At 36.2% G+C, this 19,168-nt stretch overlaps 1 long non-coding RNA gene across 1 annotated transcript in view; it reads left to right on the top strand.

Moving 5' to 3' along the window:
- Positions 1–19,168, top strand: part of LOC110255473 — a 226,038-nt gene that overhangs the window by 148,892 nt on the left and 57,978 nt on the right. The window contains exon 2 of the long non-coding RNA XR_002335819.1: positions 19,015–19,066. This is a non-coding gene — a long non-coding RNA (uncharacterized LOC110255473). The remainder of the gene's footprint in view (positions 1–19,014; positions 19,067–19,168) is intronic.

Below are 19,168 nucleotides of genomic sequence, written 5' to 3'. Positions count from 1 at the left end.
ATAACTCTCAAGCATGCTGGACTTCTATGGCAAGGCAAGATGGAGAAAAGTTTAAGTCAGGACTAGAGGGGACAGATTGGCTCTACCAAGTACCTAAGGATATTGGTCAGTTCTTAAACTTAGGATGTACACAGGAGTGATAGTGACCTAAGATCTAATTCTAAATTGCAGTGGTACTCAAGAAGTCTGATACTCAATAGTCTTGAGGCAGCAGTAATAGGTAAAGGTCAGTGGATACTATCTTGGTTCTTTGAGTTCCATAGTAAGATGCCAACTGTTCTTTAATACCATCCACTTGCAGTTGGATATAAACTTGTGGTAAGGGGAACAAGAGCAAGATGCAGACCTTGAGGAAAAAAATAGTAAGAGCAAGACAATTCGTCCAGTCCTCAATCAAATACAATTTAAGCCTGGTAGGGATCTGGAAGGAGTGAAAACTGGGAGCCAAGATGAAAGTCTAATCTCTAGTCCAGGAACATGTTTTGGGGGATATGAGGGAAAGCTGCAACAAAAAGCCATTTATAATTTATGGTCTGAGTGAAATCCATATAGAATTTATAATTTGATGGTTATACTAATGAGGTAGAAATATACCCCATATTTACCTTTTAAACTCACAAAAAAATAACACCGTTAGTGAATGATGAAATTGTAGTACTTCTATATGTTGCTGATCTTTGTTTCCAAATAGGACCCATCTAGTAGTGAGAGCCACATGTCTTCAGTGGTACCACCAAAGGGGCAACACTATATGTCCCTCGAGATCACTTCCTGCTGTGTGGCTGCACCTCTCTTTTCTTAATAAAATGTTGTTTATATCACTGATACTGAAATGGTTCTTAAGCTCCTACTTTCAAAGAAGTGCCAATATGACAAGGTGTTCACTGGTCCACTTTGAAATGAGAACAGGGAAGAACATAGTGAATTTTCTTTCACAGAGCTAAATTAATTCAATTTAAATAACTACTCCTTATTCTGATGTGGATGAAAGATTAAATTTTTACTGCTTATTTGATGTTAGATATCCTTTCTTGTATGTTTGTTGATGGTGATAGTTCATGGTCGTTTGCCCTTTGGTTTTTTAAAATATTTTTTATATTATATCCTTTTCTTTTTTTATATAATATGAGTGTTTTTTATTTTTTCTTTTTTAATTTCCCCAATAAATTATTTTTTTTTCTACTGTACAACATGGTGACCCAGTTACACATACATGTATACATTCTTTTTTCTCACATTATCATGCTGTGTCATAAGAGACTAGACATAGTTTCCAGTGCTACACAGCAGGATCTCATTGCTAATCCATTCCAAAGACAATAGTCTGCATCTATTAACCACTTCACACTGGTCGGAATGGCCATCATTAATAAGTCCACAAATAATAAATGCTGGAGAGGCTGGTGCATTGTTGGTGGGAATGTAAACTGACACAACCTCTATGGAAAACAGTATGGAGGTACCTTAGAAAACTATACATAGAACTACCATATGACCCAGCAATCCCACTCTTGGGTGTATATCTGGACAAAACTTTCCTTCAAAAGACACATGCACCTGCATATTCATTGCAGCACTATTCACAATAGCCAAGACATGGAAACAACCTAAATGGCCATCGACAGATGATTGAATTAGGAAGATATGGTATATATACCCAATGGAATACTACTCAGCCATCAAAAAGGACAAAATAATGCCATTTGCAGCAACATGGGTGGAATTAGAGACTCTCATACTGAGTAAAATAAGTCGGATATGAAAATACAACATTTATGATGAAAATAATAATGCTAAAACTTATTGAGCATTTACTAGGCACCAGGCACTGGGCCGAATATTTCTCATTTATCTCAGTTAACTTTAGCCTCACTTCTATAAAGCAGGTGTTAAAGATGAGGAAATTGAGGATTAGAAAGGATAAATAATTGTACATGATCATAGAGCTGAATCTCGAAACCTGGCAGTCCACCCCCAAAGCTCATGCTTTTAAGCAACATTCCATATTGTTTATAACACTGTTTGTAATGAAATATAATTCAGTTTAAGGAATAAACCCCATCTGAGGAAGTGTAGTGAAATCAAAGGATCTTATTAAAAATAACATCTTGTTTTGTGTTTATTTGTGCACATGTGTACACATGCCTACATGAACCAGGTGTAGACTGGCTGGAGATCAGGTAGATTTTTCTGGTGTAAGATTTGAGATGAAGAATGAACTTATTTATATTGTGCTATTTTCTCAAAAAGATAAGACAGAGATGAGTTGAAGAGAACTAGAAACTTAACAGTGGAACAAAGCAAGAAGATTGTTCACAGCTCTTTTTCTGACTGTTAAAGTATTCTACAATTGGTACTTCAATTAAAATGTGATAAAATTAAGACTAATATAATGACATTAGGCAGACTTTATTCAATGATTTTCATGTGTCATGCTCTGTGCTAAAGTAGATGTATTATTTCATTTAATCCTTATGACAACTCTCTGAGGTAACTTGTATTCTTATTTAGAGTTGTGGAGCAGAGGAAGGTTACCTAACTTGCTCAAGGTTACATGGACAAAGGTCAGGTAAAGTGTTTCTTGCATAGAAACATATTTGTAAGGGAATTTAATAATAGTTTCTGATCCATTACAGATTTCTATATAAAACACTTACTTTAATGTTTCCCTGTAATATGATTTTATATGAAGACTATTTAATAAACTAGATCAAACTCTAATCAATACATATACAACTGATAATGAATGAAAACACATAAGTTTTTTAAAAAATGTATTACTATACTAGTATGAATATTATCAATAAAGTAGTCATATTTTGGAGTTCCCGTCATAGCTCAGTGGTTAACGAATCTGACTAGGAACCATGTGGTTGCGGGTTTGATCCCTGGCCTTGCTCAGTGGTTTAAGGATCTGGCTTTGCCATGAGCTGTGGTGTAGGTTGCAGATGCAGCTCGGATCCCGCATTGCTATGGCTCTGGCATAGGCCGGTGGCTACAGATCTGATTCGACCCCTAGCCTGGGAACCTCCATATGCTGCGGGAGTGGCCCTCAAAAGGCAAAAAGACAAAAAAAAAAAAAAAAGAAAAGAAATAAATAAATTAGTCATATTTATTCCAAAAGTACATTAACTTAAATACATCGGTCAATCTATCATAAGAGAAAAATGTTTAGGCTATGCAATTCCTGGAGTCCATAATTATGCCAAGGGATTTTTTTTCCTAAATAATGCTCACATACTTAATCAACCCTAATGTCCTCATATGAAGACTCTTAGGCAACAGAAACAATTTGACAATTTTTCACTCCTTGCAAGATAGTCCACTTGAATGTTATGGAAAATCAGGTCACAGAATAAATAAGTCCAAAATAAAAACAGAACTGAAATTCTCATAAATAGGTTCTCACTCTAATATCTTGGACCCTCATAAAAGCCACTTTGCACTCACAGGAGATATTTAGCCCTCTGCTAGGTGGCCAGGACTCACAGTGCTTAGGAGGGAACTGAGTGTGAGCTTTTTCCATACCTTGCACAATTCAACTTAATTCCATTTTAAATAGCATTTACTAAGCATCTACAAAGTTCCAGGTGATATTTTAGCCTTCTAATCCATATATCTATTCAAGAAATAAACAGTACTGGAGGTTCCACAAAAAACTAACAATAGAACTACCATATGACCCACCAATCCCATTCCTAGGCATCTATCAAACCCCCCCAAAAAACCCCACAAAAAAACCCTTAATTCAAAAAGATACATGCACTCCAGTATCACTGGAGCACTATTCATTGCAGCACTATTTACAATAGTAAAGACATGGAAGCAACCTGGTTCATGTAGGCATGTGTACACATGTGCACAAATAAACACAAAACAAGATGTTATTTTTAATAAGATCCTTTGATTTCACTACACTTCCTCAGATGGGGTTTATTCCTTAAACTGAATTATATTTCATTACAAACAGTGTTATAAACAATATGGAATGTTGCTTAAAAGCATGAGCTTTGGGGGTGGACTGCCAGGTTTCGAGATTCAGCTCTATGATCATGTACAATTATTTATCCTTTCTAATCCTCAATTTCCTCATCTTTAACACCTGCTTTATAGAAGTGAGGCTAAAGTTAACTGAGATAAATGAGAAATATTCGGCCCAGTGCCTGGTGCCTAGTAAATGCTCAATAAGTTTTAGCATTATTATTTTCATCATAAATGTTGCATTTTCATATCTAGAAGTTGTTTTTAAATTTTTTATTAATCTATGGGTTCTATTTATTTTTTTAATCTTCTATTTCAGTCCTCATCATACTTATGCTTTTCTCTAAATTCTTGAGCATATGGAGAATATAATAGCTATTTAAAGTCCCTGTCTGTTAGTTCCATCATCGTTGTCATTTCTGTTTCTACTAATTGAATTTTTCCTAGTCATGGTTCATATTTTCCTACTTTATTGCACACCTGGTAAAATTTTATTACATGCTGAGCATTGTAAATTTTGTCTTTGATTGCTGGCTGTTGTATTCCTTAATTAGTGTTGGATTTCAATCTAGCATGCAGCTAAGTTATTTGGAATAGGTTGAGTCTTGCTTTTAAACTTTGTTAGGGTGGATTCAATGAAACTTTGGTCTACAGCTAATTTAGCCTCCTACTGAGACAATATCTTTCTAAGTATTTTTTCTCCTGTGTTATGTATTCCTTCGGCTGGTGGAAACACAACCATTCCCATCTCTATTGGGTTATCTACCCTTTTTCAGTGGTTCTTTCCTTGGTGTCAGGCAGTTCACTCTCTTATGCTCATGAATCAATTCTCAGCCAAAAACTTGAGGAGACCCTTCTGCAGATCTCCAGAGCTTCCTCCCTTATCTTTCCTTTCCCTTCCCTCTCCTCCCCTCTTCTCCTCCCTTCTCTTCCTTTCTGTTCTCTTCTCCTCTCTTGTCTCTTCTATATTCCTGGTTCAACAAACTCTATAGGTCTTGGCCTCTATGAATATCAATTCTGTATCCTTCAACTTAACCAGACTGCCAGACCCTGGGTTGCTCTTCTCTGTGTTGCAGCTTGGAAATTGATTTTAGTCATTAAGCTGTTATAATCATAGGACTCATTGTATTTGTTTCCCTTCTCTCAGGGAAAACAGTCCTGTGCTTCTGAGGTCCAATGTCTGATACTTGTTTCACATATTTTGTCCAGTTTTCAATTTGCATAAGGTGTGAGGTAAATCCAATCCTTGTTGTGTCATATTGGCCAGAAGTCCTTAGCTATTACCATCTTTGGGAATGTCTTAAATGTCAAATACTCCAATCAAGAGACAAAGAGTAGCATAATGGATAAAAAGTGAGAGCCTACAAAATATTGCCTACAAGAGACTAACTTTAGGGCCAAGGATACACAGATATTGAAAGCAAGGGGATGGAAAAAGATATTTCATGCAAACAGAAATGACAAGAAAGCAGGGTTAGCAATACAAGACAAAGTAGATTTCAAACCAAGGGCATAAAAAAGATAAAGGAGAACACTACATAATGATAAAAGAATCAATACAAGAAGAGGATTTTACACTCGTTAACATATACACACCTAATATAGAAGCATGCAAATGCATAAAACAAATACTATTAGACATAAAGGGAGAAATTGATGGGAATACGATAAGAGTAGGAGACATTAACACCCTATTCACATCAATGGACAGATATTCTAGACAGAAAATTAATAAGGCAACAGAGATTCTAAATGATGTAATAGAACAATTAGACTTAAATTATATTTTCAGGACATTGCATTAAAAAAAAAAGAATACACTTTCTTTTTGAATACACATGGAACATTCTCTAGGACTGACCACATTAGTATGTGGGCACAAAAAAGTCCTCAACAAATCTAAAGGTATAGAAAGTATCTCAAGCATCTTTTCTGACCACAACAGCATGAATCTAGAAATCAACCACAGAAAAAGAAAGGAGAAAAATGATTACATGGAGTCTAAACAATATGCTACTAAAAAAAAACTAGTGGGTCAATGATGAAATCAAAAAGGAAATTAACTTTTTCCCTAAAAGAAGAAATTTTGATTTTTAAAAAATTTCTTTTGGAGTTCCCAACATGGCTCAGTGGTTAACAAACCCAACTACTATCCATGAGGATGCAGGTTCGATCCCTGGCCTTGCTCAGTGGGTTAAGGATACAGCGTTGCCATGAGCTGTGCTATAGGTCATAGATGCAGCTTGGATCTGGCATTGCTGTGGCTATGGTATAGGCCAGCAGCTACAGCTCTGATTCAGCCCCTAGCCTGGGAACATCCATATGCCACTAGTGTGGTCCTAAAAAGAAAAATATGTTTTTACTGTGAATATCAATGGCTACACAACAGTCAGACTGCTCTTACATAAATACATTGCAATAATTAAACCTGCATATAAAACTAAAGTATAAGAGTCCATGAAAGATTTAATTTTTATTATACAACCACAATATTAAGCAATATCACATTAACCAACATTAGATGAATGAACTTGTGCTCTGTGTGTGTGTGTGTGTGTGTGTGTGTGTGTGTGTGTGTGTGTGCATGCACACTGGAGACACAGAGAAAGAACATTTATACCTGATGGGGAGTAAATTAAACTAAATTTATTGTTTAAATATTTTATACTTGTTATATGTACTAAATCTGCAGACTGAGGATTATAAATCCATAATGTAAAATGAGGCATTCAAACTCAACAAAAATTACTCTAGGAATTTAATTACTGCATTTTAAGGCATATAAAATACACTACAATAAGTGAGATGGTTCTACAAAATGTTCATTACATAGAAGTTCGAATGAGAAACACCTCCCAGATCCACAAACTGCAGTATATATGTCTTATAAAAATTACTCTTAAATCTTACATTTCCCTTTTGGGACATTTATTGTTCCTGGAGAAAGCAGTATTTTCTTTCCAATTCCTAAATCTGTCTTCGATTAAACTAGAGAACTTTATAAATCAATAATAACCTTTTAGATATCAACCCCTTCATAATTATACCCTCCAAATCCGGGTAATTGTTTGCATACTTTATACAGAAAAAAATTGGGGAAAACATATGTTCCATTTGATTTGGGAAGTGTAATGATTTAGATTGTTTGTCAACATTTGTGAAGTTTGGTTCTGTCTTCTTTTATATTACATTTGAAAAGTTAATTTATTTCACACAGAGAAACAAATAGATCAGGTGACGTTATTCAGCTCTGGAGGAAAAACATCGCCTCTTAGAAACTGATATGGATTTTATCATAATATAGCTTTTGTTAAAGATAATACTGTATAACCAGTGAGTTTAAATGAATGTTTTATTTTACTCAGATCAATCTTTGGATCTTTCTGATGCTTCTGGTACATTTCCCAACAGGAAGTGGATAGACACTAAAACGGGAGTGATCTCAGATTAAGAAAAAACACAGACATCTTGAAGACTTTCTATATTTGTAGAATGAAATGACAGCAACCAGAGAGGCCTGAGGCTGTTTTCCTAGATGCCTACTCTGGGTGCCAGCCATCTGTGTTCATTTAGATTGTGTGTGTGTGTGTGTGTGTGTGTGTGTGTGTGTGTAGGTAAAAGGGGGGAGGGACTGATCTCAAATTGCATGTCTGAGTGTGGGCTTGGATACAGAATGTAACCTTCTGCCTGGTGCTTCTCAAACAAGACCCCTCATCTGCAGGTCCCTCCAGAGAAGTAATTTCACCAATACCAGCTGCAAGGGGAATGTTTTGTGTTTTCTTTATTCGAAGTGAAAGATGTTAAACAGAAATTTTCAGAAGCACTTTTGTTTGGAAAAGGGGAAAGGAAGATCACGGAAACTGGAAAACATCCATGAAATTAGCCCCAAATCATTGCCAATACTGATCATTTCCTGACAAGCTGTCTATCAGCAAACCCACAACAATAGTTTATTCAGGGCTTTCTGGTGCCAACAGTGATGTGGCATTGCTAATTAAATGTTGGTACAATTGTGAATATTTTTAAGTTTCAACTTTCATTACTTTTACCATGGATAGAATGCACTTTATTATCAGGAGTCCTCCAAACATTTTGTTAATATGCTTCCCTTTCAGGTTGCTTTAGCAGGAATTAGAATATCAATTTAAAGTAAAAGCCCTGCATGCCAGTTTAACTCACCTAAAGGTAGTGAACAGGAAGAGAGCAGAAAGTATGGATGCACTTGGCCATGTTAGCTCCAAGTTTGGTGTTTATTTGTGAAAAACCTATTTTAAAAAGTCTATAAATAGGAGAGGGAAAATGAGGTAATTTGACTGTATGATTGTATTTATTCATTATGCATAACCAAAAATCCTGGCTCCTTTATGTACATATCTGTAAAATTTCTCAACATTTCTATAGCCTGCGATATCATTGCAATTTTCTTCCAATGTTATATTCTCTCCCTCCCCCTTTCTCATTCTCACATTGTTTATGTGACCTTCTTTGACATATTCTGTTCTTAAACATACATTGGTCAATGTTGCAATTCTAAAACCCATGTCATAATGCCATAGGAGGGCATACCAGATGCTAGGGTTAACCTTCTGGATGTCACATCTGCTTACAGTAGTCTGATTTGGATTCTCAACCTAGTGTCAAATTATTCATTTTTGAAACTACTATAAAGTGTGAAACTATCTCTATGAAGTCCTCCTAAAGGGGGAAAATTTGTGTTTATTAACTACATAAAAGCCCATTTTCAAATAGCACCTAAACTTAGTAATAGTAAGGACATTTTATATATCCTAGACTAGTGTGTATCCAGGATTTGGACATCATCTAGACCCTTAGAAGAGGGAACGCTTATTGAGTATTTCACATATTTTAAGAATTATTTAAAATGAGAAACAGATTCACTTGGGTAGCGTATTGCCCTGAAAATTCACTGGCCCGAATTTGCACACCACAATGCAAAAGATGCATAAGGAACTATTTAAATAGCTGCATTCTTGCTATTCTGGTATTTAACAGCTCTCTAAGAGATTTCTTCCTGGATGCAAAGCATTTTCTTCCTAAATGCTCAGATAAAAATCCATCTCCACACATTGCAGTTTGTGTGTTCATGTTACTTTGTCTGATTTCATAAAATAGCAAGCACTTATCTACCCTAAATCATAAGATTCTCACAAAATTACAGGACAAAGATCCTGTATTTCAGAAACTTAGCATGGGTTGGGGAAAGAAAAAACTAATAAACATGGTAAATAAACAGAGACCATATATTCTTTGAAGTGCAATAGGAAATGTATTTGCAAGGGATTAGATGAATAAAAAGCAATGACATAGACTGAAGAAAGAGAATGCCTTGTGAGTCTTAACATTTAAAGAGAATGCCTTATAAGTCTAACATTTTTAAAAATCAATATATTCATATTTCTTTTTGGCCTTGTAAAAGTTGAATCATAAATGAATGAATGAATTATAAACAAATTGATTCAAAGGTAGTTACATAGACCTCATTCCAGATTATGGAAGAGCCATCAACACATATTTAGAAGCACTCAGAGGTCTTGGGTAGACACTTTTCTATTTCCTGTGAGGTAGGGCCACCTTTTTAACTGACCCCCCACATTAAAACTGAGAAGTTCTACTTCCTGACAACACTGAAAAAGTCTTATCTCAACAGCAAGTCAAATGTTTTATTGTCCTTTTTAAATAGCATATCGTTCACATAATATTGAAAACAAATATATGTTTATTGAGCATGTATAATTATACCAGCTGGGATAAAATATAAAACAAAAATAAATTTTTATTTTGAAAGAGTGGTAAAAGCAAACTTACTGTGGGGCTAACACCAAAGAGAACCCTTTGGGCAGAGAGGAATGCAGAAAAGAAGCAAAAAATAATGTTATAGAGATAAGAGGAAATCAGGTAATTTTCTGCCTTTAAAAAAGAATAAGCAGCCTAAACTTAATAACACTGTAGGATCTTCAACAGGGAGTGACATAATGAAATTTTTTTTTAGAAACATCACTCTGACAATGATGTTGGAAGGTTGGTGGGAGAGTGGTCTGGAAGAGACACTTACTGGCAGCTGTTGAAGTAATCCAGTGATCATACCTGAGTGAAGGTCATGGCAGAGTTAAATATAGGAACCTAATTTGTGAACACTTTGGAGAAATAAATAATGGTAATACAGTCTAAATAAAGGATGAGATAAATGGCAAAGCGACCAAGATGACATCAGCCTCTCAAGCTTGGGAAACTAGAAGAATGGTAATATCACTCAGAAATGAAAAAGTTGGGACATTGGTAAGGAAATAAAATTTTAAACTGTATTAAGTATTTGAGGGGAGCTTCCTGGTGGCCTAATGTTTAAGGACTTGGCATTGTCACTACTGTGGCTCATGTTCAATCTCTGGCCCAGGAACTTCCCTATGCCATGGGCATGGCCCCCCCAAAAAAAAGTATTTAAGGGGAGGAGCTCAAGATGGTAGTGTAGGAGGATGCAGAACTTACCTCCCCCCACAAACACATCAAAAATATATCTACATGTGGAAAAATTCTCACTGAAAACTAATTGGAGTCTGGTGGAAAGACTCCTGTACCGTTCCCGTTGTGGCTCAGCGGTTAACAAAACTGACTAGCATCCATGAGGACGTGGGTTTGATCCCTGGCCTCCATCAGTGGTTTGAGGATCTGGCGTTGCTGTGAACTGTGGTGTGGGCCAGCAGCTACAGCTCTGATTAGACCCATAGCCTGAGAACTTCCATATGCCATGGGCACAGCCTGAAAAAGACCAAAAAAAAAAAAAAAAAGTCTCCTGTACAATCAAAGCTATAAGAAATATCCACATGGAATCAGGAAGGGATGAGAAGTGATCAAGTGAGACCTGTGCCTTTGGGAGGGAACTCGGATGAGGAGGAAGATTACTTGGGTAGTGATCCACCCTGCAGAGTGAGCAGTTTGAACCACACATCAGGTGTCCCAGTCCTGGGGTCCAACATGGGAAAGATGAGTTCCCTAGGCTGTTTTCAGGGCTGGTGGGACTAATAGGAGAGCTGTGGGAAGCCGGGACTCCACTTGTGAGAAGTGTGTATGTGCTTATTAACATATATGTACCAAATACAGGAGCACATAAACATATAAAATGAATATTAACAGACAGAAAGGGAGAAATTGACAATAATATAATAATAGTAGGGGACTTTAACAGCCTATTTAAGCCAATGGACAGATTATCCAGACAGGAAATCAATAGGAAACAGTGTACTTAAATGACACACTAGATCAGCCGAACTTGCTAGATATCTATAGGACATTCCACTCAAAAACCACAGAAGATATATTCTTTTCAAGTGCACATGGAATGTTCTCCAGGGTACATCACATACTAGGCCACAAAACAAGTCTCAACAAAATCAAGAAAATAGAAATTCTTTCAATCATATTTGGCAACCACAATGGTATCAAACTAGAAATCAATTACAGGAAGAAAAAAGGGAAAACCTCAGATATGGAGATTAAACAACATGCTATAGAAAACCAATGGGTCAATGAAGAATCAAAGAGGGAGTCAGAAAATAACTTTCAAACAAAGGAAAATGGAAACACAACTTTCCAGAATCTATGGGATGCAGCAAAAGCAGTTCTAAGAGGGGAGTTTATAGTGATACAGGCCTACCTTGAGAAAACAAAAAAACAAAATATGAAACAAACAACCTATCTTAACTATCTACAAGAATTAAAAAGGAAGAAGAAAAAACAAAGCCCAGAGTCAGCAAAAGGAAGAAAATAATAAAGATCAAGAAGGAAATAAATAAAAATGAAAGCAAGAGCTGTTTTTTTTAAAAGATAAAATTGATAAACTTTTATCCAGGCTAATCAAGAAAAAAAGAGAGAGGAGCCAGTAAACAAAATAAGAAATAAAAAGAAGAAATAACAACCAATATCACTGAGTTACAAAAAATAAGGGGACACTGAACATTTATATGCCAACAAATTTGACAAACTAGAAATAAACAAATTTCTAGAAACATACAGACTCCCAAGACCCAATCAGGAAAAGACAATCTGAACAGATGATCACTAGTAGTGAAATTTAATTAATAAAAAATAAACCCAGCAAACAAAAGCCCAGGAGCAAGATGGTTTCACAGAGTAATTCCACCAAAAATATAAAAACATATTATCTATACTTTTAAAGCTATTCCAGAAAAAGTGGAGAGGATAGAACTCTCCCAAATTCATTCTATAAGGCTAGTATTACTCTGATACCAAAACAAGACAAAGACACTACAAAAAAAAAAAAAAAAAAAAAAAAAAGGAAGTTATAGGCCAGTACATCTAGTGAATATAGATGCAAAAATCTTCAACAGAATATTAGCAAACAAAATGTAAAGTATATAAAAAGGATTATACACCATGATCAAGTGGAATTTATCCCAAGTATGCAAGGATGTTTCAATATTAGCAAATCACAGATAATAATTAACAAAACACAGATAATAATCATGATCATATCAATAGATGCAAAAAAAGCATTTGACAAGATTCAACTTTCATTTATGGCAAAAACTCATCAAAGTTTGTATATATGGAATAAATCTCAACATAAGTAAGGTTATTTATGACAAACCCACAGCTAACGTCTTACTCAGTGGTGAAAAACTGAAAGCCTTTCCTCTAGAATCAGGAACAGGACAAGGATACCCAGTCTTGCCACTTCTATTTAATGTAGTGTTGAAAGTTCTAGTCATAGCAATCATATAAGAAAAAGAAATGAAAGGCATCCACATTGGAAGGGAAGAAGTAAAACTTTCACTGTTTGAAGATGGCATAATATTACATATAGAAAGCCTTAAAGTCTTCCCCCACCAAAAAAAAACAAAACAAAACAAAACAAAAAAACCCTACTAGAACCAGTAAATGAATTCAGTAAAGTTGCAGGAAAAAAAGATTAGAATACAGAGATCTGTTGCTTTTCTCTACACAAATAATGAAACATCAGAAAGAGAAATTAAGAAAACAGTCTTATTTAAAATTGCATTAAAGGGGTTCCCCTTGTGGCTCAGTGGTTTAAGAACCCAACTGAATCCATGTAGTATCCATGAAGATGTGGCTTAAATCCCTGGCCTCCTTTGGTGGGTTAAGGATCTGGCATTGCCACAAGCTACATCACAGGTCACAGATGCAGCTTGAATCCTGCATTGCTCTGGCTGTGGTGTAGGCCAGAAGCTGCAGCTCCAGTTTGACCCCTAGCCTGGGAACTTCCATATGCCATGGGTGCAGCCCTAAAAAAAAAAAAAAAAAAGGTAAAATTGCATTAAAAAGAATAAAATACCTAAGAATAAATTTAACCAAGGAGGTAAAAGACCTATGCTCTGAAAACTATAAAACGCAGATGGAGGAAATTGAAGATAATACAAAGAAATTGAAAGATAGCTCATGTTCTTAGATTAAAAGAATTAATATTGTTAAAATGTCCACAGTACCCCAAACAATCTACAGATTTAATGCAATCCCTCTCAAAATACCCATGACATTTCTCACAGAACTAGAATAAATAATCCCAACATTTTGGAATTCTCGTTGTGGCTCAGAGGTAATGAACCCAACTGGAATCCATGAGGATTCAGGTTCAATCCCTGGCCCTGATCATTGGTTTTAGGATCTGGTATTGCTATTAACTATGGTGTAGGTCACAGATGCTGCTTGGATCTGGTGTTGCTATGGCTGTGGTGTAGGCCAACACCCACAGCTCTGATTTGACCCCTAGCCCAGGAACTTTCATATGCTGCAGGTATGCCCTAAAAAGAAAAAAATAGTAATAATAATAATCCCCAAATGTATATGGAAGCACAAAAAAACACTTAAAATTGCCAAAAAAATCTTGACGAAAAAGAACAAAACTGATGGCATCACATTTCATGACTTCTGAATACACTGCAGAGGTACAGTAATCGAAACAGTATGGTACTGGTACAAAAATAGACACATTGATCAATGGACCAGAATAGGGAGCCCAAAAATAAATCAACACACTTATGGTCAATTAAGCTGCAACAGAAAAGGGAAAGAATACACAAATGGATAAAAGGCAGTATCTTCAGTAAGTGTTGCTGGAAAAACTGGACATCTACATGTAAAAGAATGAAATTAGAACATTCTCACTATCTACAAAAATCAATTCAAAATGGATTGAAAACATAAATATAAAATTGGAAACCTTAAAACCCCTAGAGGAAAACATAGCCAGAACACTCTTTGATATAAATCATAAGCAATATTCTTTTTGGATTCGTCTCCTAAAGCAAAGGAAATAAAAGCAAAAGTAAACAAATGAAACCTAATTAAACTTAAAAGACTTTTCACAGAAAAAAAAATTGATAAAATGAAAAGACAACCTACTTGAATGGGAGAGGATGTTTGCAAATTTTATGGCCAATAAGGGTTTAAAATACAAAATATATAAACGGCTCATGCAAATCTAAAATCAAATCAAGAAACAAAAAGCCTGATTGAAAAATGATCAGCATTGCTTACCATCAGAGAAATGCAAATCAGAATCACCACAATGAGATATCATTTCACACCTGTCAAAATGGCTGTGATCAAAAGGCCTGCAAATAGCAAATATCTGTGAGGATGTGGAGAAAAGGGAATCCTAATACACTATTGGGAATGTAGATTGGTACAGCCATTGTGAAAGACATTATGGAGATTCCTCAAAAAAATTAAAAATACAACTACTGTATGATCCAGTAATTCCACTTCTGGGTATATATGCATAGAAAATGAAAACTCTAATTTGAAAAGATGTATGCACCCCAATAATCATAGCAGTGTCATTTACAATAACCAGGATATGGAAACAAACCTAAGTTCATCAACAGAGGAATAGATAAAGAAGATGTTATTTCTATGTGTTACATACATACACAGACACACACTACTCATCCATAAAATGAATGAATTAAAATATTACTCATCCATAAAAAACAAAATTCTGCCATTTGCGGCAATGTGAATGGACCTAGAGGGTATTCTACTTAGTGAAATAAGTCAGACAGAGGAAGAAAAATAACCAATATATCACCTATATGTGCAATCTAAAAGATACAACAAATGATTATATAGAACAAAACAGAAACAGACTCACAGATAGAGAACAAACTAGTGGTTACCAGTAAGGATGAGATAGGGAGAGGGGCAAGATAGGGGTAGGTGATTAAGAGATAAAACTACTATGTATAAATAAGCAACAAGGATATATTGTACAGCATGGGAAAATATAACCATTGTGTTATAATAACTTTAAATGGAGTGTAACTGATACAAATATTAGGTCACTATGTTGTACATCTGAACCTAATGTATAGTGTAAAACAACTATATTTTAATAAAATAATAGAACATTAAAACCAAAAAAAGTATTTGAGGGTGCGGTAGCTTTACTTAACACTTCTGTTTTAAAAAAACACGAATGATCCAACAATCCCACTCCTGATTATACACTCAAAAGAACTGAACGTGTATTTGTACACTCTTGTTTGCAGCAACATCATTCACAACAGCCAAAGGCTGGAAACAACTGTTAACAGATAATGGATAAATGAAAAGTGGTCATGCATATAATGAAATATTATTCAGCCCTAAAAAGAAAGAAAATTCTGATGCATGCTGCAACATAGATGAACCTTGAGGACTTCATATTAGTGAAATAAGCCAGATACAAAAGGACAAATGTTGTATTATTTCATTTATATTACATACCTAGAATTGTCAAATTCATAGATTAAAAATGTAAAATAGTAATTACCAGGGGCTGGGAATTCAGATTATGTTATGGCTGCAGAGTTTCAGTTTGGGATGATGAAAAATTTTGGTGATGGAGGGTGATGGTTGCACAACAATTGGAATGTACTTAGTGCCACTGAACTGTGCACTGAAAATGGTTTAAAAAATAAAATGTATGTATACATTACAACAATTTTAAAAAAGTATCTTAAAGAATATGCAAAAACAAAAAAACAACTTACAGAATGGGAGAATATAGTTTCAAATGATGCAACCGACAAGGGCTTAATCTCTAGAATATATAAACAACTTATACAACCCAACAGCAAAAAACCCAATCAATCAATGGAAAAATGGGCAAAAGACCTGAATAGACATTTCTCCAAAGAAGATATACAGATGGCCAGCAAACACATGAAAAAATGCTCAACATCGCTGATTATAAGAGAAATTCAAATCAAAACTACCATGAGATATCACCTCACACCAGTCAGAATGGCCATCATTAATAAACCCACAAATAACAAGTGCTGGAGGGGCTGTGGAGAAAAGGGAACCCTCCTGCACTGTTGGTGGGAATGTATACTGGTACAGCCACTATGGAGAACAGTTTGGAGATACCTTAGAAATCTATACATAGAACTTCCATATGACCCCGCAATCCCACTCTTGGGCATCTATCCGGACAAAACTCTACTTAAAAGAGACACATGCACCCGCATGTTCATTGCAGCACTATTCACAATAGCCAGGACATGGAAACAACCCAAATGTCCATCAACAGATGATTGGATTCGGAAGAGGTGCTATATATACACAATGGAATACTACTCAGCCATAAAAAAGAATGACATAATGCCATTTGCAGCAACATGGATGGAACTAGAGAATCTCATCCTGAGTGAAATGAGCCAGAAAGACAAAGGCAAATACCATATGATATCACTTATAACTGGAATCTAATATCCAGCACAAATGAACATCTCCTCAGAAAAGAAAATCATGGACTTGGAGAAAAGACTTGTGGCTGCCTGATGGGAGGGGGAGGGAGTGGGAGGGATCAGGAGCTTGGACTTATCAGACACAACTTAGAATAGATATACAAGGAGATCCTACTGAATAGCATTGAGAACTTTGTCTAGATACTCATGTTGCAACAGAAGAAAGGGTGGGGGAAAAAATGTAATTGTAATGTATACATGTAAGGATAACCTGACCCCCTTGCTGTACAGTGGGAAAATAAAAAAATTAATTAAAAAAAAAAGAATATGCAAACCCTGGAGTTTCCCTTTGTGGGTCAGCAGTTAACAAAGCCGACTAGGATCCATGAGGATGCAGGTTCAATCCCTGGCTTTGCTCAGTGGGTTACAGATCCGGTGTTGCTGTGAGCTGTGATGTAGGTCGAGGATGGGGCTCAGATCCTGAGTTGCTGTGGCTCTGGTGTAGCCAGCCCTGATTCGACCCCCAGCCTGGGAACTTCCATATGCTGTGGGTGCAGCCCTAAAAAGAAAAAAAAAATGAATACTCAAACGCTGAACATTAATGAATGAAATGTTACAGGAAATAAGTAGAATTTGTATGCCTGGGTTCAAATTCAGATTCTGCCACCGACGTAGCTGTGTGTCTCTTTCTTCTCATCTGTAAAATGAGAACAGTGAGAACAATGATGAAGATTAAAAGAATTATGTAAAGCTCTTTAGCACTTAGTTGGTTTTCCAAAATATTTTTTTTCAGTTAAAAGTTTACAATTTGAACTTTTTCCCTCAACAGAATTAGGCTTCAGGTATATTAACGTACATCTTTCTCACCAAACAGAGTATAACTTCAAAGATGACATAGGGTGGCTGTCAGGGAACAAAGTGGCAGGCTTGTGCAGGAAAAGTACCCCCTCCCAGATGCAAAGACTGAAAATATATGAAATGTACCAGTAAACGTTAGGCTACCTCCGACTGGCAACTACCCCTGCAGTATAGTCTCTTGCCCAAATCCCAGAAGCATATGTCAAATAAACTTGATTGTAATTGATTTTTTTTTTCATTTTTCTTTTTACAGCTGCTCCTGTAGCATGTAGAAGTTCCCAGGGCTAGGGTTTGAATCGAAGCTATAGCTGCCAGTCTACAACACAGCCACAGAAACTTGGGATTATGAGCCGCATCTGTCACCTATGCCGCAGTTTACAGCATCGCTGGAAGCTTAACCCACTGAGCAAGGTCAGGGATCAAACTGGCATCCTCATGGACAGTATATGTCAGGTTCCTAACCTGCTGTGCCACAAAGGGAAGTCCCTATTTTTTTTTTTTTTTCTTTTTAGGGCCACACCTACAGCATATGGAGTTTCCCAGGCTAGGGGTCAAATCAGAGCTACAACTGCTGGCCTACGTCACTGCCACATCAACAAAGGATCCGAGCCGCCTCAGCGACCTACACCACAGCCCACCACAATGCCAGATCCTTAACCCACTGAGCGAGGCCAGGGATCAAACCCACAACCTCATGGTTCCTTGTCGGATTTGTTCCCACTGCACCACACTGGGAACTCCCCCTATTTGATTTTTATCTTAAAGAATCTTTATAACTAAATAATATAAGAGAGAGAACCAAGGAAGAACTTCCAAATTTTCAGAAAACTGAGTCTGCTCAGAAATGGTAGGATGGGAGTTCCTGTTGTAACTCAGTGGCTTAAAAACCCAACATAGTATCCATGAGGATGCCGGTTCAATCCCTGGCCTCACTCAGTGGGTTAAAGATCTGGTGTTGCCAGCAAGCTGTGGTGTAGGTTGCAGATGTTCCTCAGATCCTACGTTGCTGTGGCTGTGGTGTTGGGCTTCAGCTATGGCTCCAAGTCAACCCCTAGTCCGGAACTACCATATGCCACACGTGTGGCCATAAAAAGGAAAAAAAAAATGATAGGATGACTCAGCCTCTCTCATTGGAGTTCATTAGCAGAGAAAATGGTTCAAGGGAGACATAATTCAAGTGTCATTGGAGAACTGTCACTACCACTGGTTAAAAAAAGAAAATGGAGAGTTACTATAACTGTTGAGTGTGTGACTATATATAAAGGTTTTTTAAAACATCATAAGTGTTACATAAGCACCTGGATAGTCTCATAATTCCTGGTGTATGTAAGAAGGAATTTTCTGTCATAAAGGGTATCAAAACCAGAAATACACTAATGGAAAAAATACTTCCGAAAATAAATGATCAAATCTCCTCATTGCTTTTTTTTTCTTTTTTTCTTTTTTAAAGATACCCCACCTAATGCAGACACAGCAATGCAAAGCAGGATACACAAGCTCAGGTATGTTATTAATTATATTGCATTGCCTACATCAACACTTTTTTTTTTTTTTTTTTTTTTTTTTGCTTTTTAGGGCCACACCTGAAGCACATGGAGATTCCC

This window comes from Sus scrofa, chromosome 9 (genome assembly GCF_000003025.6).
Source record: "Sus scrofa isolate TJ Tabasco breed Duroc chromosome 9, Sscrofa11.1, whole genome shotgun sequence".
Taxonomy (NCBI): domain Eukaryota; kingdom Metazoa; phylum Chordata; class Mammalia; order Artiodactyla; family Suidae; genus Sus; species Sus scrofa.
This window is presented reverse-complemented; position numbering and strand designations above follow the sequence as displayed.